This window comes from Balaenoptera borealis, assembly GCF_965194805.1.
Source record: "Balaenoptera borealis genome assembly, chromosome: 11".
Classification (NCBI taxonomy): Eukaryota; Metazoa; Chordata; class Mammalia; order Artiodactyla; family Balaenopteridae; genus Balaenoptera; species Balaenoptera borealis.
Window position 1 is genome coordinate 29,502,059 of NC_138868.1, and position 25,625 is coordinate 29,527,683.

Consider the following 25,625-nt stretch of genomic DNA (forward strand, 5'->3'; position numbering starts at 1 on the left):
GTGAGATAACTGTTATATGCTTACTAGTGCACTACTGCCTATTGCTGCCCATTGGGAGCTGCAGGAGCTTTTACTGGAATTGAATCCAAATTCTAGCATAAGGTACATATGCCTTAAGATATGAAAAGACTTGCCATATATGTTAAAACCTTGTGGACAGAGAAGACAAGTAGTGGTTTCAAATATAAAAGTCGAGTCAAATGAGCTAAGGAATATAACCCTGATTCCATGTCTGAATTCTGCTACTAATGTCAATACCTGAAATGAAAAGATGAACCTAAAAGTGTAAGCTCTATCAATGAAAAGGTCATACTGAAGTCTTATTAATTCAGCAAAGCCCCCAAAGTTCTTAATGGAGATAGTACATTTAAAAAAGGGTGGGGGCTTCCCTGGTGGCGCAGTGGTTGAGAATCTGCCTGCCAATGCAGGGGACACGGGTTCGAGCCCTGGTCTGGGAGGATCCCACATGCCGCGGAGCAACTGGGCCCGTGAGCCACAACTACTGAGCCTGAGCGTCTGGAGCCTGTGCTCCGCAACAAGAGAGGCCGCGATAGCAAGAGGCCGGCGCACCGCGATGAAGAGTGGCCCCCACTCGCCGCAACTGGAGAAAGCCCTCACACAGAAACGAAGACCCAACACAGCCAAAAATAAAAATAATAAATAAATAATAAATTAAAAAATTTAAAAAATAAATAAATAAATAAATAAAAAAGGGTGGAGGAGGCTACAAATACATAAAAATGAAGGGCAAGAGTAGAGGGAAATGAACACTTATCTGCCATGTATGTCTCTACTTTCAATTACCTACTATTACTGATGAGTGTCATATTTGCCATTACTAGTGATGTCACATTTGCCACTCCAGATTATAAGCATTGATTTGTAACTGAGTTACTTTCCATGAGACAACTGTATGTATTATGCTTCAGGGTGACTGACAGCAAGGATTAAATCACACACGTCTCTGAAAGAACAATAATTAAGACATAAGATTAGTTATAAAGTAGAAGATTTTTACAGTTCTGAATTATTATAATTATAGAAAATTATTGCAAATCCAACTATTTGTTTTTATTAAGTGTTTCAGATGGTTAATCATTATCTTAAGCAATGTTGGATAATGCTTCTAGTGTTTGGTAAGAATAGAAGGATTCAAAATTTTATATATACCACAGTTACATCCTTATTAAGATTTACATAAGTGGCTGGAGGAAATACATTCTTTTAGGTGCAGAGATGTTTGCTTCTGGTTATGATGCCGTCAGTGGTACTGGACTAGCCTTCCTGCCATAATCAACCGTAAAATTGTGCAAATTATATAAGGCAACTGTTCTCAGGTAGTGGACACCAGACAACAGGAGACTGTAATCACTAAGAGAAGGGAAATTCTCAAGGTAAACCTCAGGGTGGCCCCGGACTGAGGAATATCTTATAACTACAGTGCAACATCATGACTCTGGTACAGCAATTCAAGCAGAGCCTCAGGAAAAGACAGAGTTTAGAGTTCAGGGCAGAGCTAAAATGGGTTCAGCGAGGTATAGTACTAGAAAGGAAAGTCCCTTTCAAGTCCTTGGCTGAGGGCTGGAATACACATAGGGAGGAAGAGACTACCACTCTAGTGGGAATGGCTGCTCTAGGACTGAAATTGGAATAAAGATACTGAAGGCTGAGCCATGCTGGGGACACTGGGGTCCAGCCAAAGCAGAGACCTTAAATCCTCATTAATATCTTTAACATCCCATTACATTTGAGAGATAAGAAAAGGATGCCTTAGGAATAAGGATCATGCCCTAGAGTAAAGACAAAGACTAAAATTCAGCTCTGACAAGATTCACATTTGAACACAGAGTTTGGAGGGTAAATCCTAACAAGTTGCAGAAGCTTGGTAAACATCATGGGCTTTCCACAGATTGGCTCTACCAAACTGTAAAACAAAACCTGCCTATGCAAGTTCAAGGTGAACATTCAGTGACTAAACTGCCCACCAGAACACAAATTAATGCTCTTCAGGGAAAGACAGTAGAATTTCTGGTATCTACATATAATTCACAATGCCCCATATATAATCAGTAATGCCAGATATGTAAAGAAATAGGAAAATATGACTGACAGTTTTTTAAAAGCAATCAATAGAAACTTACTTCATTGATGGCATAAAATTGGGTATAGTAGGCAAAAACTTTTAAAACAGCAATTGTAAGTATGTCAAAAACTAAAGAAAACTCTTTTAAAAATTGAAGGAAAATATAATCTTAATAAATAACCACATAGGTATACCAGCAGAAAATGGAAAGTGTGAAAAATAATGGCATGGACATTCTAGAACTTAAAAATACTATAAGCAAAATCATTCTCTAAAGATAAATGAAAAGAGTACAAAGGACCCAGGAAATAATATCAAATGGTCCCATGATACATGTAATTTGAGTTTGGAAAGAGACAAAAGTGACAATTGGGCAGAAAAAATATTTAAGAAGAATTTAGGTCCAAAAGTTATCAAATGTGATTTAAAGCATTGATCTGAGATTTAAGAAATTTAGCAAATCCCAAGCAAGGTAAGTACTAAAAAAAAGCACAGCAAAGTAAACCATAATCAAATTTCTTTAAAGAAATTTATTTATTTTTAAAATAAATTTATTTTTAAAATTTGTTTTATTTTTGGCCGCATTGGGTCTTCATTTCTGCATGCGGGCTTTCTCCAGTTGCGGTGAGCAGGGGCTACTCTTCGTTGCGGTGCGCAAGCTTCTCATTGTGGTGGCTTCTCTTGTTGTGGAGCACGGGCTCTAGGCGCACGGGCTTCAGTAGTTGTGGCACACGGGCTCAGTAGTTGTGGCTTGCAGGCTCTAGAGTGCAGGCTCATTAGTTGTGGCACACAGGCTTAGTTGCTCCGTGGCATGTGGGATCTTCTCAGACCAGGGCTGGAACCTGTGTCCCATGCATTGGCACGCAGATTCTTAACCACTGTGCCACCAGGGAAGTCCCATAATCAAATTTCTGTAAGCTAAATAAATCTTAAATCTTAAAATCAGTTGGAAGAGAAAAGACACATTGTACATAAGGAAATAACAACATGAATGACATCTATCTTCTCATTAGAAAAAAAAAATGCAGAAGAAAATAAAATAATATCTTTAAAGTGCTAAAAGGAAAAAAGAAGTCCATCTACCCAGAATATATTATTCAGCAAAAATATCCTGTAGGAACAAGAGTGCAATAAAAACATTTGCAGACAAATTAAATCCAAGAAAATTTGCCTTTAGCTATACTGAACTACAAGAAATGCTATAGCATGTTTTTAAGCTGAAGGAGAAAGATGCCAGTTAAAAAACTCAGAAGGGAATGAAGAGCCCTGGAAATAGTAACTAAGTGGATAAACACAGAAGTACATGTTTGTTCCTTTTCATGATTCTCTTAAAATAAAATAACTGTAAAAGTAAAAAAAAAATTGTAACACTGGGTTAATAAAGTATAAGAAGTATGACAAGAATATCGTAAGTTGTTATATTTCAGAAATAGAAATTTTGAAGTGTAAAATGTAATAAGGAAAGTGTAGGGAAATGCGAAGAGAGAACTGAGAGATGGCAACTGTGAGCAGTGAAGTGGTGAAATATTGACCTGAACATATGGATAAATTAAGGATGTATATTGCTAACCCTAAAATTATCACTAAAATAATCAAAAGAAGTATAGATAAAAAGTCAATAGAGAAAAAAAGTGGAATCCTAAGAATATTCTGCAAAGGAAACAAAAATGTTTTCTTTCATTACTCACAATACAACACTTCATTTCCAACACTTTGCTGAACACTTCTGACACTTCTGATCATCAAATGCCTGGGGGTTTCCTCCCACCAATAAGTACTCAAACACCACCTACTCTCTTACAGTTTAACTCAATTCTTACACTATCTATCTGTAGATAACATCAGATCCCACAGGTTAAGGGCTCACTTCCACGCAACTAACCCTGTTCCTCACTGCAGATGCTAAATGAAAGTCCAAGGTAACCTGTGCTTCTGGCTGGCCAGCTCTAAATTGGAGGTTCAATGACCCCCTCCTTGGGTTCAATTAATTTGCTAGAGCTGCTCCCAGAACTCAGGGAAAGGGTTCACTTACTAGATTACTGGTTTATTATAAAAAGATATAACTCAGGAACAGCCAAATGGAAGACAGGCATAGAGCAAGGTATGTGGGAAGGAGCACAGAGCCTTCTCACATTTTGTCTCTGGGGTGCCACTCTCCCAGCACCTCCACATATTCAACAACCTGGAAGTTCTCTGAACCCCATCCTTTGGAGGTTTTGTGGAGGCTTCATTATGTGGTATGATTGATTAAATCATTGGCCATTGGTGATTAATCCAACCTCCAGTCCCTATCCGCTCCCCAGAGGACAGGGCAGAGGGTGAAAGTTTCAACCCACTAATCCAAAGGTTGGTTGCTCTGGCATCTAACCCCCATCCTTAGGGGTTTTTTCAAAAGTTACTTTATTAACATAAACTCAGGAAAGGGGCTTGTTGTAAATAACAAAAGAGTATTTTCACCTTTAGAACTCCAGCTACATTAGAAAGTCCAAGGGTTTTAGGAGCTCTGTGCCAGGAGAGGGGATGGAAACCAAATATATAAATATATATATATATATATATGCACACATACACACACATATATACATATATATATAACTAATACTACTAATATTATTATAAATCATAATATTACATCTGTTGACGCCAAAGATGACAAGAGAGGTGCCCTAACCTATACAGGAGACAAACAAATTAAATTAAAAATATAAGGATTGAATTAGAAGAGAAAAAATTGTTAGAATTTTCAGATTGATAGATATGGTTATTTCATGGAAAATACAAGAGAAGCTACAGATAAATAATTAGAAGAAACATTCGTCAGTATGCTAAACACTAGATAAGCATACAAACTGCAGTAAAAATCTGTACAATAGCAACAAAATTAGCATATGTAAAAAAATACTATTTACCTTAGCAAAAAATATGAGAAACTAAGAATTAATCTAATAAAATAGGTGCAAGTCCTTACACATGTAGTTTAAAAACATAAAAGAATGTTGGAATAATGATATAGATAGTTCATTTTCTGGATAATAAAACTGTACTCACTATTGTAATGATTTATGAAATTTCAATCCCAATAAAAATCTTCCAAGCTGTTCTAAAATGTATGTAGAAAAGCAGAGTCAAGATGATTCATGCCATACCTGAGGAAGCAAAAGGTGAAGGAGATAAGGATATAGCCTCCAAAACATTAAGACTAATTATAAAGCTATAGTAATTAACATATTGTAACATTGGTACAGGGAGAAATAAATATAATCATAGAATAAAATAGTCCAGAAACAAACCACTGCACGTATATCCATTCAATATTAGGGAGAACGAGCATTGTAGGACACAGAAGAGGAAAGATTATTCAATCAGTGGTGCTGTGAAAACTAGTAATTCTTGAGAAAAATTATATTGGCTTATTACTTCACGCTATACACCAAAATTAATTAAGAGTATTACAAGACTAGTGTATAGGTAGAAAAAATTTTCATGCTAAAGTTAACATTTCAAAATGGTAGGGGAAGTAAGAAATAGTCAATAAATAATGCTAGAATAGCTATACACCATTAAACATATAAATTTAGATCTCATACTTTATATCACACTGACTTTCTAATTAATTAGATATGTGATCATTTTAAAAACCAGGAAATATAAGAAAGTGAGTTTTGAAATTTGAGTACTGGGAAAACTTTTAAAGCATGATAGAAGATATAAAAAGATTAACTATATAAAAATGTAAAACTACCTAATGGTAATGGAAGAAAAATAAACATAATTAATACATATGGCAAACTAGAAAGATACAATATTTGTAGAAGATAAAAAGATATATATGTGTGTGTGTATACATATGTATCTTAAAAGTCAGTAAGAGGGGAAAAAAGATCAAAAATACAAATAGAGAAAGAATTTGAACAGGCAACTCAAAGAAGCAATATATAAGAATAAAGAACATGAAGATGTTATTTTTAAGGTCATTAACCTTCAAAGAAAATAAGAATTGGCTTTCGTTAGTGTTGTTATTGTGTAGACTGACAAAATATGGGATATTAAAAGATTTTTTATGTAACATCTTTATTGGAGTATAATTGCTTTTCAATGTTGTGTTAGTTTCTGCTGTATAACAAAGTGAATCAGCTATACATATACATATATCCCCATATTCCCACCCTCTTGCGCCTCCCTCCCACCCTTCTAGGTGGTCAGAAAACACTGAGCTGATTTCTCTGTGCTATGCAGCTGCTTCCCACTAGCAATCTATTTTACATTTGGTAGTGTATATATATCAATGCTACTCTCTCACTTCGTCCCAGCTTACCCCTCCCCATGTCCTCAAGTCCATTCTCTACGTCTGCAGCTTTATTCCTGTCCTACCCCTAGGTTCATCAGAACCTTTTTTTTTTTTTTAGATTTCATATACATGTGTTAGCATATAGTATTTTTTTTCTCTTTCTGACTTACTTCACTCTGTACGACAGACTCTAGGTCCATCCACCTCACTACAAATAACTCAATTTTGTTACTTTTTATGGCCGAGTAATATTCCATTGTATATATGTACCACATCTTCTTTATCCATTCATCTCTTGATAGACACTTAGGTTGCTTCCATGTCCTGGCTATTGTAAATAGTGCTGCAATGAACATTGTGGTACATGTCTCTTTTTGAATTATGGTTTTCTCAGGGTATATGCCCAGTAGTGGGATTGCTGGATCATGAGATTGATATTTGGTATTGGCACAAGTATGGAAAAATGAACACTTTCTCACATGGCTTGTATTATTTAACTTTAATATTTATGCTTTTTCCAGAGGACAGTTTGAAAGCCTTAAATAGTTTAGAACTTTTGGCTAGAAGTCTCCAATTTTAGAGTTTTGCTAAATAAATTGTACATATGAATAAAAAGGTTCATTGTGGTAATGGTTAGAATACAGAAAATTTTTTTAAATTAAATATCCTTCAGAAGCAGATATAATGTGATATATCTATACACTAAAATACAGTGATCCATTAAAAATCTTGGAAATTTAATCTATGATATATTCAATCAAAACTTTATTGTTACAAATCAACAATATATGTGATATTTGTTGATTTAGTATTTCATTATAAATTCTGTAAGTATAACTAAATATTAATATCAATATCTTAATTTCATAGCAAGAGAAAATCAATTAAAATCTTTTTACTTGACAACAATTTGTTACCTGAGATTAGGGTTTCATTTTTATTATGGGATTATATGGTTTCTCATTACCCTTTCTTAGTTTTCTGTGTCTTCTAAAATTACCACAATGCATGTGTTAAATTATTCCCTTTTGTAATTAGAAAATATAAATACCATTTATTAAAAAGTAAAGCCATTCCACATCTTGCCTCTTATTTTCACCAAATGAGTAAGCAATTTACCTTGGTCTTTGTGGCTTCAGCGTTGGAAGCTTCTGTGAGCTTTCAGCTGTGTCTACATTTTCTATGATTATTGCCCAGAGCACTAGAACTGAAGGTAAAGATAAATAAATTGCTCACATTCCTTTAGCTAAGGCTTTCTCTAGATTTAGGAAATAAATTGAACCACCCATCTGGCTGTTTTGGTCCCTTTGTAGGTGGCTAAAGACTCTCACAGCCAAATTACTCACAGAATCCTCTGCTCTGACACATGTGGTCGGTGAAATGGATGAAGCCACTTTCTGCTGTCTGTTCATTGCAAATGAAACAGAGCATATATTTTGAGACCTTTATGTTTAAAATTTTGTTTAACTGGAGCTCTTCAGAATAAGTATTGTGGTTCTTTTTAATGGGGAATCTGGAGGAAATAAAATGTAATCACCATTATGGCAAACTCTGTGCTAGTTATTTTATGAAATTAAAAAAAACAAACTTTGCTATAATCTTGTTAGAGGGGTACCATTTTCTTGATTGTATAAGTAGGAAAATGTAACCAGAGTTTATCTGAGTAATACAAGTGTCCATCCAGGAAGTGACAAAAGTAAAATTTACAAATAATTGTTTTTTATGTTTTAAATTTAAACTTCCACAATCTTTTTACACTGGTTGAAAGACTAGGAAAGTGATTGACATGGTTATAATTGTCTCCTTATTTTTCCCCAAATGGGTGAAAAGTCTATCTTGTTGAGTGACAAAAGAAAATAACCTTGCATCTCCTTCCCCCCCCCCCCCCCTGCATTGCCTTTTCCATAAGGCAAGAAGACCAGTTTCTCTTGGAATTTATCTGGAACTACTGTTTTGTATAAACTCAGTTACCTAGGGCAGAAGAATTTAAAGAGGAACTCCTTTTCAGAACACAGAACAAAAGATCACCTTTATTTAAAAACTGGTTTCAGAAGATCCAGGAAATTGCTTAAATGAGATTCTTAACCTTTTATAGAAAATAAACATAATAAGAAACTTCCCTTAGATGATAATAGTCAATTTTTTGTCTTTAGATTAACCAAAGGAATCGCAGCATATGGGAAGAGTATATACCTCAAATTCAGAACTTGACTCAAGTTGAGAGTACATTATTTACTGGTCGTGCAATCTGTGTATTTTACAAAACTCTTAATCTTTAGTTCCAACATCTGTAAGATAGAAATAATAATTTCTACTTAAAAGATATATAACAAGATGCATGCGAAGGCATCTTCCTGAAATGTTAGATGCTGGATAAATGTGCTGTCCCATGATAATCAGAAAACCATAAACCCTTCCCTTCTATGAAAATGATGGTTACAGAAAAGACTTTGTTAGAGACTAAATTAAGTTTTCTTTTAACATCTTTATTGGAGTATAATTGCTTTACAATCATATGTTAGTTTCTGCTTTATAACAAAGTGAATCAGCTATACACATACATATATCCCCATTTAAGCTGCCAGAGAAGTGGTTTATATCTCTAACAGCCAGAGGATTCATTTTATTTTGAATGGATAGGCTACATTATGTGATGGTAACAAACAACCCGCTTCCCCTCAAATTTCAGTGGCTTTTAACAACAGAGGTTTATGTATTGTACATGTTTTGTGTCTCTCATGACTCAACTAGGGCAAGTGTTCTAGATCCTCCTTGCAGGCTGTGGATGCAGCCACCATTTTTAATGTTGCTCATGGCAGTGGCAATGGAAAAGAGACAGTACGGGAAATTGTCACTAGTTTTTAAAATATTCCAATTCTAACGGCACCTGTCTCTTTTGCTTACATTTCCTTGGTGAAAGCAAGTCTTGCTGCCACACTCACCCTCAGTGGGGCATGGGAGTTCAAGTTTACATATAATGAATAGGTTTATTATTTTATTTTAAAAGGAATTCGTAAATTATATGTCAAAATCACAGCAGTTTTAATTCATGATAGCAAAATATTAATCAATATAATGCATATTTTTTTAAAAAAGCCCTTTGGGTGCTAAATGTAAAGGGTTTCTGAGACCTAAAAGTTTGAGGACAACTGGCTGAAACTATTCCCTCTCACTGAAATGTCCTTTCCTCTTTCTCTTGTTGCTGGAATTCTGTATGTTCTGTCAGGATGAAATCGAATATTACTTCTATGAAAACTTTCTTAGATTACACTCCAACACCAGGAAAACTTGTTCCTACCATACCATCTATTGCCTTTATCGTTCATTTCTAGCATACAGGTGTAGTGATTTCAGAATTGTTAACCTATATCCCCAGGGGAAACAACTTTCTCGACTAAAGTGTGGAGTGTATGTACTATTGCTTTGGCGTTTAGAATTTCAGACTCCACTTATTTTCAGGGTTAGGTCAGCACCTTTTACCCGCACTCCTGTCAGTGAGGTTGTTTCATACATTTGCAACCCAATTCGATTCTGCATTCTATTCTGGGATCCCTCAGCCTTCTAAATAATATTTTTTAAGTTGTATACATTAAAGTTCACTCTTTGTGCTGTAAAGTTTCATGGATTTTGACAAATGTGTAGCATGTACCCACTGTCATGGTATCATATGGAATAGTTTCACGACACTAAATAATCTCTTGTGCCTCCACTCTGTAACACCTCCCCGCCACACACACATACACACCCACCAAACACACACATACACGAACCTCAAACTCCTGGCAACTACTAATCTGTTTATTATCTCTGTATTTTTGCTTTTTCCAGAATGTCTTATAAATGCATCAGTATATAGCCTTTTCAGGCTGGCTGACTCCCATTAGCAATAGGCATTTATGATTCACCGAAGTCTTACATGGCTTGATAGCTCATTTCTTTTTATTGATGAATAATATTCCATTGGGTGGCTGGGCTACAGTTTGTTTATTCATTTACCTATTCAAGAAGATCTTGGGTGCCTCCATTTTTTGGCAATTATTAATAAAGCAGCTATAAACATTTCCATGCAGGCTTTCTTGTAGACACACATTTTAAAATTAGTTGGGTAAATATCAACAAGCACAATTACTGGAATGGTATGGTAAGGGTATGCTTAGTTTTGGTCATTTTCCTACATTGGGCTGGTAGGCTTCTGTTATCACACAGGTGACTTCCCTTCATCCCATCTTTTTAATACTTTTACATCTGGAGATCTTCACCTTTCTCTAAGCTCTTCTACCTAGATTCTTAAGCCTGGACTTTTCCTACCATCTATCTAGCTCTTTGGTTTTCTCCCTCTCCTTCAATTCAACAACATGGGTATGGACCCAGCTCGTCCCCAAAGCCTGCGTGGCCCCAAAGCATCCAATTCTAGGGAATCTTCACCAATGCCTGAGATTTATGGGCCTGAAGAAAATTATGTGTCCTTGCAAATGTCATCTGCTGAGACCCACGACATGGAGACTGGACAGTCCTGATTCTTCCGCAAGCCCCAGAGTAAAACTACTGTCCACGGCTGCAGACAAGAGCACAGAGAAGAAGGAAGAGAAGGTCCTGGTCAAGAAACAGAAGACCAGAACCGCGTTCTCTCAGACGCAGCTGTGTGTGCTCAATGTCAGATTTCAGAGGCAGAAATACCTCAGCCTCCAGCAAGTGCAAGAACTTTCCAACATCCTGAACCTTAGCTACAAACAGGTTAAGACCTGGTTCCAGAACCAGAGAATGAAACGTAAGAGCTGGCAGAAAAACAACTGGCCAAGGAATAGCAACATTGTGACTCAGGGCCCAGCAACTACAGAATATCCGGGCTTCTATTCCTACCACCAAGGATGCCTGGTGAACTCTTCCGGAAACCTGCCCATGTTGGGTAACCAGACCTGGAATAACCCAAGTTGGAGCAACCAGAGCTGGAACAGTCAATCCTGGAGCAAACACCCTTGGAACAGTCAGACCTGGTGCCCCCAAGCCTGGAATAACTAGACTTGGAACAATCAATTCAACAACTATGTTGAGGAATTCCTGCAGTCCCAGATCCAGTTCCAGCAAAATTCTCCTGTCAGGCCACCTTGGAAACTGCTGGGGAAAGCTATAACATAATACAGCAAACTGCTAAGTATTTCAATTCCCAACAGCAAATCATGGATTTATTCCCAAATTACTCTCTGAACATACAGCCTGAAGATTTGTAACGATGGCTGTATTATTCAATTTCAATTTGAGCCGTGACTGTATTACTTCCCTAGAAATTTTCTTTTACAATTATGTATCTCTCTGCCTTGATAAGCTGCTTTTCATTGTGCCTTTTGTGTCAATTTGGGGGTGTATGATTGGTGTCTAATCAAAGAGGTTTCAGAAGCATTGGCTTCTACGGACAACATGATAAAAGATGACTGCGGCTATAGATAACTAGGTTATAATACTATTTTTTGGATATCTTTAGGATCTAGAGCCTAACCTCAAGAAGAGGAAGCAAAAGTACAAAGATGTGTGATGAAGGATTATTCATATTTTCTAGGATGGGGAGGCTTTACTTGTTAAGAACCTCAGTTGTTAAGGTGAAGGGTTAAGCTACAATGTGCTTCACTGATTTCCTCTACCCCTTTTTGCTATTTTACTACAACCCCTAATTTTTTCACCACTCTAGTATTTATAGAAAGATGTTTTGATTTGTCCACATCATAATACTACCAGTTGGCTGGTTCGTTTATAAGTACCAATAAATAAAAAAATTACCCATTAAAAAAAAAAAAAAGAGTATGCTTAGTTTTGTAAGAAACTGCCCAGCTATCTTCCAAAGTGGCTATACCATTTGCACTCCTAACTGCAATGTATTCCTGCTGCTTACCAGCAATCCTTACCAGTAATTAATATTGTCAGGTTTTCTCTATTTTATTCTTTCTGGTAGTTGTGTAGTGATATCTCCATAAATTTTTTAAACATCTTTATTGGAGTATAATTGCTTTACAATGTTGTGTTAGTTTCTGCTGTATAACAAAGTGAATCAGCTATATGTATACATATATCCCCATATCCCCTCCCTCTTGCACCTCCCTCCCACCCTCCTTATCCCACCCCTCTAGGTGGTCACAAAGCACTGAGCTGATCTCCCTGTGCTATGCAGCTGCTTTCCACTAGCTACCTATTTTACATTTGGTAGTATATATATTTCAGTGCTACTCTCTCACTTCATCCCAGATTACCCTCGCCCCCGCCCCGTGTTCTCAAGTCCATTCTCTACGTCTGCATCTTTATTCCTGTCCTGCCCCTAGGTTCATCAGATCCATTTTTTTTTTTAGATTCTGTATATATGTGTTAGCATAAGGTATTTGTTTTTCTCTTTCTGATTTATTTCACTCTGTAGGACAGACTCTAGGTCCATTCGCCTCACTACAAATAACTCAATTTCGTTTCTTTCTTTTTTTTTTGAGTTTTTTTTTTTAACATCTTTATTGGAGTATAATTGCTTTACAATGGTGTGTTAGTTTCTGCTTTATAACAAAGTGAATTTCATTTCTTTTTATGGCTAATATTCCATGGTATATATGTGCCACATCTTCTTTATCCATTCATCTGTTGATGGACACTTAGTCCTTACATTTTTAATATTGCTTGTTTTGTGTTTATGTGAGAGCCATAATTTTAACTTTCTGAAAAGTACTGACAATTTTACTTCTAGTCTCTCTTTGGTATATAAACCCAACTTTTATGAATGATATGGGGAACAGTCAGAATATGCAATTATATGATCTTCTGAAAAGAATATGGGTATGTATCTGTTTGTGTATGTGTTGCTATAAAGCTGTTATTTATCATATTTAGTCAATTCAAATAGTAGATATATGGATTTAATTAAAAATAAGCAAGTTAATTTGATTTTGCTTTATTTTTCTCTGATATCCACCAGTTAGAAGAGGAGACAATAGAGATTAATTCACTAAACCACTGATATTGATTTATTTTCCTCCAAAGCCTTAGGAAAGCACATGCTGTATGAAATTATTGAGGTTATTGTGCAAAGCTGCTGCTGAATCTGAGATACTTGACAGCCACAGAATAAGGAGAAAACTCAGTGTGCTATGTGCTTTGTGCTAAGATAAGTTCAGTTATTTTCAGATCCCTTTCATTTCAGTTGCTATTTAGGATTTATATAATTTGATAACACACTGTTGAGGGCTTATAGATTAACCTGAAATTCATAGACTTTATGGTGAAAAACTTCAAGACATTATAGGCTTACAAGAAACAGTTTTCAGGCTGATAATTATAGAGTTAGGATCAGTAGGGTTTTAAATGGAGAGTGATTGGAGTGCAAATGTTATTGGGGGGAAAAGGGATAAGTCAATATGAGATTTGGGGGAAGCTCTTACTCCTTTGATTAATATTTCACCATTCTCATATGAGCTTCAGCACCAAGATAGCAATATAGTAATTCTATAGTTCTTCTCACCAGAAGAGTCTGGAATTTATTTAAGGAAGTAAGCACGGCTTACTGGCTGCATTTGTTATAAAAAAAATTTTTTTTAATTAAACTAATTCTTTACGAATTGGCCCAACATGATGCTAGAAAAGAGATAACAGGATGATTTTACTAGAGAGCCACTCAGTATGGGGCCAATCTGACCAATATGTCCCATTATTACCAGCAAAGGGTAGCTTCATTTTTCTCACTACCAAGTCAAACCCCTCAATGCTTAGGAGGTCTCAGCATCCTTTTCCTCTTGTTTGATGAGATGATTGAATGCAGATACAGACAACAACCTGAGTGGTGATGTAAGCTGTTGAGTATTCATTTGATTTTAAGCATCTTAATAACTACAGTATAGAATAATTATATCTCCTAATTTATACATTCATTATACATTACATCTCTGGAAAGCAGAAGAGAGAAAAATAGTACAATCTTAATATCTGGGCTTTGTTGTCACGGAGACAAGAGTTGGAATCATGCTCTGCTGCTTATGATCTTGAGAAAGTTACATAACTTCTTAGAAATTCATTTTGTTCACCTGTAAAATTGAGACGGTAATATTTATCTAACTGAGTTTTAGTGAGAATTAAATGAAAGGACTAGCACTTTATAATCACTTAAAAAATAATCTCCCTTCTTTCTCAATTTAGTAATTAAAAATCAGTTCTCGAGTACTTCATTGTCACTTGCCTCATGACCTCCTTTTTCTTCAAAAGAAAAAAAAATAGAATTAGGAAATAATGTTTACAGACTGATTTTATTGGGAAAAAATTAGCAAAAGTAGTATAAGAAATATCCACTCCCCTGGCCACCAAAAGAAACAGACTGATATGTCTTCACAGGAGCATTCTGTCACATCTTTAAGGATCAGATCATTCCAATGCTATTATCTCTTCCATAGCAGCCAGATTGGACATCAAAAAAGGAGGCAATTTAAAAATTCTTTTTAAAGTTGGCATTCCCTTGCTACCAAAATGTGACAAAGACTGCACACACATGCAAAAATTATGGATTTATATTACTATAAATATTGATTAAAAAATCACAAACAAAATATTAACAAATAGAATTCAGTAGCCCATTAAAAAACTAATACATCATGACCAATCGGGTTTTATAACAGGAATACAATATTCGGTCAACATTAGGAAATGTATTAATATAATGTATTATATAGATCTATGTATTGAAATAAATATGATCATATGCTTACATGCTAGAAAAATTTTTTTCAAATTCCACACCAATTCTTGATTTTAAGTGTCAATAAGATTGGAATGAATTGATCTTTTTCAGTATGATAAACTATTTATATCTCAAAAAAAGGACCAGTGTCATGCTCAACAAGGACACACTAAAGTTAGGAATAAGGTAAAAATGCCCACCACCATACATATTGTTTAAGATATTAAACAATAAAATTTTATGAAAGAAAGAGGTTAGAAGTATAAGAATTTAAAAGAAGGCAAAGTGATCACTATTTGCATATGACATGATTGTATACCCAGAAAAACCCAAGAGAATCAACTGAAAAAAGATACTTTATATGATAAGATAATTCAGTAAGTTTGTGGGGTTAAAAAAATATGCAGATGTCAGCAGCTTTGTTAAGTAGGAACAACAACAACAACAAAAAAAAACAGTTAAATGATAGAAGTAAATAAAATAAATATTATTGATGAAGATAAAATACTTAGGAATAATGAAAGAAATCTGCAAAATCTTCATGGGAGAAACTTGGAAACAGTTATTTTATCACTTTAATGCTATGCTGATAAAATAACACTTGCTATCCTAGGGATTCTAAAGTTCACATGTAAAAACAAATAAGAAATATTAGGAAAGCAACCACGGGGGAGAAGGAGGAAGAATACTGAGGAAGAATTAGTCTTAAATTACTAGGGCTTCCCTGGTGGCGCAGTGGTTGAGAATCTGCCTGCCAAGGCAGGGGACACGGGTTCGAGCCCTGGTCTGGGAGGATCCCACATGCCGCGGAGCGACTGGGCCCGTGAGCCACAATTACTGAGCCTGCGCGTCTGGAGCCTGTGCTCCACAACAAGAGAGGCCGCGATAGTGAGAGGCCCGCGCACCGCGATGAAGAGTGGCCCCCGCTTGCCACAACTGGAGAAAGCCCTCGCACAGAAACGAAGACCCAACACAGCTAAAAATAATAAATTAATTAAATAAATAAATTTATTTTAAAAAAACAAATTACTAAAATATAGTACTGGTGTTTGGATAGATCAATAGGACAATAGTCTATGGAATAACTGAGTTGTGAAACAGACAGCTATAAAAGATAACGTTGGATCCATGCTTCACATTACACATTAGTATAAACTTTAAATTAAACAAGTATTTAAATGTGAAAAATAAGCCATACAAATTTAGAAGACTACATGGGAGGATTTCTCTATAATTTTGGAGTGAGGGTGCCCGTTCTAACTTACTCAAAAGGAAAAAATGGTAAATTTGATTACTTAAACAGTACAAAGTTTTGCAAGGTAAAAAAAAAATTATATATATATATATATATATATATATATATATACACATAATATATATACATGGCAAAGTTAAAAGACAATCAACAAATTGGAAAAAATTTGCAACTCATAACACAGGAGAAAAACATGCTCTACAGGAAGTTGAGAAGAAGGATATTAATAACCTCCAAAAGAATAATGAGCTAGGGATGTAAACACAGAGCTCATAGAAAAAGTACAAATGTCCCTTAAACATGTAAAAAGCTGCTAAATCTCACTTATGATAAAAGAACTGCAAATTAAAACTAAATTTCAGTACCAGATTTCATTTTTCAGATCAACAAAAAACCCAAAAGTTTGGCAACAGCCATTTTGGTGAGGTTATGGGAAAATAGACTCATTTCATTTTTCTCAGGTGACACTGCAGAATAGTACAATGGCTAACAAAGGTAATTTGGCAATTTCTCTCTAAATGAGAAATGCTTTACCTTTTGATTCAGCAATACCACTCCTTGGAATTTATTCAACAGATGTATCTGCACATGTATAAGACGGTATGTACGCAAGATTACTCATCTGGTATTGTAATAGCAAAACATTAGAAACAAGCCAAGATTCCATCAACAGGAGAATGGTTAAATGATCTACGGTACATCGACAAGATGAAATACTATGTCGTTGTAGGAAAAAAGAGATGAAATTCTCTATTTACATATATGAACAGTTTTATGAGATATAAGTGAAAAAAAGCAAGATTCAGATCAAAGCGTAGGATTTTTTTGATGTACAAGAGGAAACTTAGAATATGTGTTCATATGTTCTTATACTTGCATAGAAACACTGGAGGGATACATAGCAATTAAAAGTTGTTTGCAGGGCTTCCCTGGTGGCGCAGTGGTTGAGAGTCCGCCTGCCAATGCAGGGGACACGGGTTCGAGCCCTGGTCTGGGAAGATCCCACATGCCGCGGAGCAACTGGGCCCGTGAGCCACAACTACTGAGCCTGCGCGTCTGGAACCTGTGCTCCGCAACAAGAGAGGCCGCGATAGTGAGAGGCCCGCGCACCGCGATGAAGAGTGGCCCCCGCTTGCCGCAACTGGAGAAAGCCCTCGCGCAGAAACGAAGACCCAACACAGCCAAAAATAAAATATATATAAAAATAAATAAATAAAAATTTAAAAAAAAAAAAAAAAAAAAAAAAAAGTTGTTTGCAGCTGGAGATGTGGTGTGGGTCTGAGGATAGAAGTAAGATTGAGATATTTTACAGATGAGCTTTTTTTTTTAAACTTCTTTAAACCACGTGAATATTTCTTATTAAAATTGTTTTTCATTTTGGGTCTTGACAATACTGCTTTCCACCAATATCTAGGGTCAAATATTTAGGCTTGTGTATTGTCTCCTGGAAAATGCAAAAGTGACACTCACTCACTGGTCCCTTCACACACATTTCACCTTTGAAAGTGAAATTAATTAATGATGTTCTCTGGCTATTCAGACCCCAGGAAACAAAAAGCCTACTTTTGCCTTTTATATTCCCCTGTTAAATTTCCATCTGAGTGACAGAATGCTCTGGGTTTACCTGTGTTTGCAGGCAGAAAACAACAGCAAGCATCCAGCACTCATTTTCCAATATATTTCCTTCTCCACTGAATCTTGAAAAGGTTCCTCCAGGTAAAACTGGTTAGGCTTCCTTTGGTGCTTTCCAAAGATGTCAGATGCAGGCTACAGCTGTTGAATTTTGTTTTGTTTTGTTTTTAATTGATTGAAGTATAGCACTGGGCTCCCTGACTACCATCTCCTTTCTGAGAGTCTGTATCGTTAAATATTAAGAGAGAATGAACATGCTGCTAATGTTGACAATCAGCTACTTTTTACTGTTTAACCACACATGGTCACAAATAAAAAGTGAAGGACTATTCTGAGTATGGTTAATGGGAAGTAAGCACTAAGACATGAAGGGTGCTGCAACCACTATCTGAAGAAAAAGAATTCACTCAATATGATTTCTTACCTTCATTTCAAATTCCCTCTCATTCTATATGAAATATTGAGTTAAGAGATGAAATAAATTCTTGTGACACTTCCCTTAAGAGTTCCCTTAAAAAGAAAAAGAGTCTTCTCTAAAAGAAAATTATTTTGCAATTATTCATGGAGTGCTTCATAATTCCCATAATTCTTTCTGAAGTTGCAAAAGCAAACGCCCAGATATATAGCAAATATCTAAAATAAAATGTAACTGTTATAATTCCTCTGTTAATTAACACCTCTGTTAATACAAGAAAAATGTGATATAGGTTATGGTAAAATAAGAACCATGAATAAGAGTCACTGAGTTTCTCTGTATCCATTAGGGTAAATCAGGAAAGCAGTTTGCAATGAAGAATCTCTTGCGGAAATTAAAGTTTATACAATTTGAGGGAAAATCGGCTTCAGAGGGAAGTTAGAGGAACAGAGGAAAGTCACTAATGAGCTCTCTTGAAACAGGGGCACTGGAGGATAGGGTGGAGCTTGCAGGGAGATCTGGAATTCAGGCGTGTCCAGCCCATGGGGTTAGACTACAAAGGGAAGTGGTAGAAAAGTCTGTGGAAAGCTAGTTCCTCCCAATCTTGTTGCTGTTGGTCAGCAGAGCTAGCAGTTGGGAAAAAGAAGGGACACAGGACAGGAGAGGAAGAGAATAAACTGGGATTCACTAGCACCTCTATATCTGTCTTCTACTGCAGGGAAGAGCAAGGATAAACTCAAACTTGCATGCACCTCCATGCCTGTCTCTCACTCCATCTAACCACGACAGCCTCAGAGAGTAATGGCTGCCAACACACTCTGCTTCCCAAATCTCACATAAATTTCACTTTTGCACCAATAGTACGCCTGGACCATACAGGGAAGAGGATTCTTAGAAATGCAGTGTCAGCTTAGCCAACTTAACACTGAATGATAGCACCACACAGTACAATTCAATCAACAGGTACTGAGTACTTACTCTGCATCAGGTACTAATCTTATGTTCAGAGGTGAAAGACACTCTCTATCCTCACCAAATAAACCATTTATTAAGGGGACAAAATATGGGGAAAAAATATTGTAATCAGGGTGGGAAGAGTAACTGTCTAACACTGATGGTTGGGTAACTCAACACTATACTCAACCCATTTCTCTCTGGCTCATTATCTCTACCAGAGAAGATGAAAAAACTAATTAATCAGTTTGACAGCCTCTTTTGTAGCTAGGAGTAATCATGTGACAAAATTATTGCAAATTGGATCTAGCTGGAATTCTATTTGGTGCTTTGGAAAGGCATTGATTTGTTCTGATGATGGGAGAAAGCACAGCTCTACACCCTTTCTGGCTTTGAATGTGGATGTGAAGTCTGATGCTTTAGTGACCATCTTTCAAGTATGAGGGAAAAGCCAAGAGAATTTCAAAGATGCTGGCCTTGACGTTGCTGATCCACTAAATGCCAACAGACTTCACATTCTAGATTTCTTAATTAGTATGAAAAAACAAACTCATATTTATTTAAGCCCTTGTGCTTTGAGTTTCCCATTACTTGCAGTTAAATGCATCCCTAACTACTTCCTCTATAGAAATAGCTATAGTAAAGGAAAGAGAAAATAAAATCAAGAACAGTTTCCCTAAGGAAGACACAGATGAATTGCTTGTTTAATGTCAAGGTGGATAAAGATAGACAATTTTACCCAGGTATGTAAATACAAAACAACACAATATATAAGCAGGTATTTTATTACATTAAGGCAAAGATGTTTTCCACAGTTCCTCCATGTCCCAGGAAGTTCAGTATATACCTTCCAGCTGAAAATTAAGGGAAATAAACAGAACCTAATGCTTTTAAACCTTCCCTAATGGCATTGAGATCTGAGTAGAGCAATGTTCAGTGGACATTCCATCGTTGATATTGGATGAGTGCTTTGGAGAGAAACATTCAGGACTAGAAATTGCTGGTGAGAACAATGGACTACTATTGGCTGAAGTGTAAATGAGAGAAAATCAGCTAGGGACTGTAGTCAGTAGCCTAAAACATATAATATTTGTTGGTATGTGTGCCAGCACTTCTTTATGCATCAAAGACAGACATTTTATTTTCTCACTAGAGTCATCTGCTGATCCCAGACTCGCCTTCAGAATCCTTCTCAACACAGGACTTCAGCTAGTCACTATCAGTTAGAATTGGTATGTGAGAAAAAAAACTACTTGCAGTCATGATCTTGAAATATTATCAGAGATCTGACTTGAAAAATGAAAACCTTAGGGTAATTCTTACATTTCAGATTAATATAGAAACATAGGCATGTTTGGGATAAAAGAAGAGTTTAATGGTGAAAGGCTTTTGTATCTGATAGTTCTGGGCTTGAATTCTGAATTTTGGATGCTGGTCAGGGGAATTTATCTCTCAGTTTGCACCCTCTTTAAAAATGGGGTACAAATACCTAACTCATAGATATATTGTAAGTAATAATTTATGTGAAAATATTATCTGTAAAATATCTGTGATGATGATAATAATGAGTCAGATCTTTTTAATTGAACTCAAGGAGGAAAAAGCAGTTGCGAGTATCAGATCACACTTTCATCAAATGGAAATTCTTGGACCATATCTAATTTGAATGGCATTTAAGAATATATATGAAATTTACTCAGAAGAACCAAAAGGTAGAGAAGCAACTCAAAACTGCAAAACAGAAATACCACATTCCTTGGATTAAATATTTTTAAAAGGCTGTTTTAAGGGTAGAGGTACTAGGTCTTTGAAATGTGCAATTATTATGCAGAAAAGGATTAATGTGTCTGTCTTCACCTTGAATTTCTAACATTTAAATTTCTAGTTAGGTATATGACCAGTAATCCCTTCTACTTTCATCAAACATGTCCCACTAAGGGATAGATCCAGATTTTGTGAGATCTCAAGCACATACAATTTGTGTGTCTTTCTTTCATGAAAGGAATGCAAAAATTACAAATATAAAATTAGGTTTGAAAATGAATATTCAAGTAAAATAAGAAAAGAAATCACAATAAATTACTGTAATAAATGACTCAGGCCCCTTTTTCTGAGATCTCTTTAGGCAACTTACAAGTAATTCTTAGAGATCTTTTCTGGTTGCTACCTGGCTTTTCATACCTGAAACACTGCCCAACTCTTAACAACTCCCTGAAACACTGCCCAACTCTTATCAACTCCCAGCACTCACAGGGGCAGGAGGTAGTGGGGACACTGAAGCTGAAGATTCATCAAATTCACAGCAAATCTACCTCTGGTTCCATTCTAAGTCATTCTAGGTCATAATGAACTAGCAAAGCAATAGCAAATTCAGTTCTTACTGCATTTGAATGTTTTTCTTTAAGCATTATGCATTTTTTTGGATGCAGACAATTTTTAAAGTCTTTATTGAATTTGTTACAATACTGTTTCTGTTTTATGTTTTTGGTTTTTTGGCCACGAGGCATGTGGGATCTTAGTTCCCCGACCAGGGATCGAAACTGCACCCCTTGCATTGGAAGGTGAAGTCTTAACCACTGGACTGCCAGAGAAGCCATTAAGCATTGTGCATTGGCAACCAAATTTAAAATAACTGCCTAGTCTACTTTTTAGTAACTTAGTCCTTCTAGAGGAGTTGTTTTCAACACTAGCCACACAAAATGATCCAGGGCACTGTTAAAAAATACCAGTGCCAGGGCCTCACTCCAAGAGTTTCTGATATAACTGGTCCTACTGGGGCCTAAGAATCAGTATTTAAAAGCTCTTGAGGTAGTTCTTCTGTGAAGCCAGGGTTAAGAATCACTGACCTAGGGAGTTGAAAGATTCTAAAATATTTATCATGTTTGGTTAATAAAATCTGCATTGTAACTGGTGGTTGAAAATTAAACAGTATATATCTATTAATTTCAGATTGCTGAAAAGATCAAACTGTATACAGATACTAAGTGCCCACTTAAGAATGACCCAAACAGGGGAGAGAGGAGGGACAGAAAGGAAATTTGGAAAACTTCCTATTTCCTTTTGTCCTAGAAAGTAGGAATCAGACAAATAAGAAAGGACACAATACATATTGATACACTTTTGTCGACTACAGTCACAAACTAAAAAGGGAACATTTAAAAATAAATGAAAAAGAAAAGCACTGAGCAAGGTAATGGAATATGAGTAGATGTTAAATATTCCTGGATGACTCAAAATTGCTAGTTGTAGCACATCTGTAGGTGGGGTTTTTTTTTTTCAGACATCAAATTAATCTGACAGCATGACAGGTTATGACATGATAAGTTCTGTCATTTTTATTTTTCTTTCTTCCTTCTCTATCTGTTTTGTTTAATAGCAAACATGAATTTTCCTGGACACTACTGTAGCAGTTATCATTCAGCCATTCAGTCTATCAAGAGGAAGACAGGATGGCAAAATAATTAAATAAAATAAAACTGTAGTTCAGTATAAGGTAAAAAAAGAAATTACTTGTCCCACTTAAAAAAAAAAAAAGTAGAAAGTCAGTTTGGGAAAGAATAAAAAAAATCTCCTATTTTTGATATTCAATGTGATTCTATTTAGCTCCAGAGTTGGCAAAGACTGAAAGGGAAAAATGGTGTCTGTACAGATCAAAATAGAGTCAAGAAAATGACCTAATTTAGTTGTTTTCAAAATTTCTTTTTGCTCTGGAATCCTTTATTTCAACAAAATCTTAGTCAAAAGCTCAATATGGAAAACGAAAATAACAGAGTTGGCCTGGGTGAGAAGAAACTCGGGAAAGTTGAGATAAGACCCTTGGTGGGTTGGGATGAATGTGCCTCATGACTTTTACACTTTCAGCAACCCTTGTAACACATCCTCAGAGCCATAAGAAAGATGTGGAAAACAGTTTGAAAGCCACTAATCCAGAGAATTCAGATTCCAGATTCTGCTGCTAACAAAAGAGCCTTTTTTTAAAGAGAAGATGATCTTTTTCACTGGTAACAATAGATATAAGCAAATAGTGCTTTTTTAAAAAAAATTTACTAATGTGCAAACTCTATGGCTCTAAAATAATCCATTAAAATGTGGAACTGAATTTGTGGCACATTTACTGAGCACCTCTATATGTTAAGAATTCTACTAGAAGCTACAGGTATCAAGGACTAAGTAAAATGAAGGAGTGGGTAGAAAGAGAAGGGAGAAAGATCTTTTAATCAATTTTATTTATTGACTATTGCTTGACCATCTATTGTGTTCCAGACACTGTTCTAGACACTTAAAAAAAACAAAAACAAAAACATAAAATTTCCTAACAACAAATAAGCCCTCCAAAGAACTTATGTTCCATCATGGGAAGATAAAAAATAAATAATAAACACTAGGAATAAGTGAGAAGGTGACATCCATGGAGTAAAAGGGTTTGGGAATGCTGGAGGTATAGTTACAATTTCAAATAGGAAGATCACGATAAGTCTTCTTGAGAAGGCACATTTGAGAAAGACCTGAAGTAGAGAAAGGAGTAAACTATGAGGATATCTGAGAACACTATTCCAAGCAAAGGAAAGAACCAGTAGATAGGCCCTGTGTTGAGAGAGAGTTCTGTTGGAGGATTGGTGTGGTAACTAACATGATTTAAGAGAAAGATTAGTAGGACCTGGGGTCAGAAAGGTAAAGAGGTATGGATGGAGTGTGGTTAATCACACAGACCCCATAGACCATTGTATAGCTATTACTCTGAGTGAAATTGTGACCTAATCCAAGGATTTGAGCAGAGGAGTGATAAGCTTTGACTTTCATACTAAAAGGATTATTCTAGTTGCTGTGCTGAGATTAGGTAGGGTTTGGGGACAGGGTCAAGTATGGAAGCAAGAGGGCCATTTAGAAGGCCATTTGCAATAGCATAAGTGTGAAAATGAGGGTGGTTTAGATTAGGGAGGTGAAGAGATTTAGAAGTATTTTTGGATTTTTTAAGATGGAGATAATAGAATTTCATTGTCAACTGAATGGATGGATGGTATGAGAGAAAGAGTCAGGAGCCAAGGATTACTCCAAGATTTTTGGCCAGGGAAATTGGAATAATGGATCTCTCAATGCTTTTGCTCATTTTACTTCTTCCACTGATGATGCTTTCCCTTTAGTTTCTCCATTTTAAAATCCTATCAGTCTTTCAGGTAATGACTAATATGCTCTTTGCTTCCAGAAACCTTTCCTGTTCTCTCAAGATGAAAAGATTGTCTTTCTTTTCATACAGCCACAGTCTTTTTTGATGCCTTTCTCATGGTATATATCAATACCAACTTCATATTAGAACTTTTTGTGATGCTCTCTAGCTTTCCTACTAGACCGCCAGTATTTTCAGGAGAGGAAATAAAAGTTGATAACAAGCATGGTCCCTGACATATAAGAGAAGCACAATATTAATGCATAAATGACATTTTCTGGAATATATTTGTGAGTTGAAATGTGGCCTTTTTTCATTCATCTGTATCCCTTTATTTACATTGGTGGTTACTTTTTTCACAACAGTTATAATCAGAATACAGATTCAATGGAGGACAAGGATTAGTTACGAAGGCTAATAGTTTGACAAAGAAGAGATGATGGTGGCTATTTTAATTTTGTGAAGAAAAGGGCAATCACAGGAAGTGGAGGAAAGCCTATTTTAATGAACACTTACTGTTATGTGTCAAGTGCTTTATGTCTGATCCTCTTTTACCCTCAAAAGTGTGTATAAGCTATGTGCTCAGTATTTCCATTTTGCAGATAAGAGAGATGATAATCAAAGAAGTGAAATAACCTTCCAAAAGTCACATAATTCATGTGGTACAGGGACTCAAGTCCTTTGATCCTCAAATCTATGCCTTTTCCTTTTGTATCGCACTGCCTCCCCAGATCTTTGGATTTTCTTTCCACACTATAAATTCAATGAAAATGTTTTGAAGGTTTATTTTATTTAAATTCAAATTTATGGAAAATTTAAAGTCAAGTAAACAACTCTGCATACAGGGTCTGGAGCAACTGATGGTTACCGGGGAACCTATTGTGAAGGGCACTGCAGGCTTCAGGTCAGGAAGCAAAAGTATAAGACTCCATGGTAGTTGGCAAACACAAAGAATTATTTACATAAGCCCCACCTCCCTGATAAAAACGTTCACCATAACATGGAAAGAAAATTACTTCTAATTAGAAGTAATAAAATGGTTCTTAAGCAGTTGACTTGCTTTTCACACTCCTTTCTAGGAAATATCTCTAGAAGCCCTAAAGCTGTTTTGATTCTGAATGTGTTTATTTTAATAAAGCTAC

General features: G+C 35.9%; 1 pseudogene across 1 annotated transcript; it reads left to right on the forward strand.

Moving 5' to 3' along the window:
- Positions 1-8,265: 8,265 nt before the first annotated feature.
- LOC309606552 (homeobox protein NANOG pseudogene) lies at positions 8,266-15,130 on the forward strand (annotated as a pseudogene). The gene has a single exon. The product of its transcript is annotated as a homeobox protein NANOG pseudogene (transcript).
- The last annotated feature ends 10,495 nt before the right edge of the window (positions 15,131-25,625 follow it).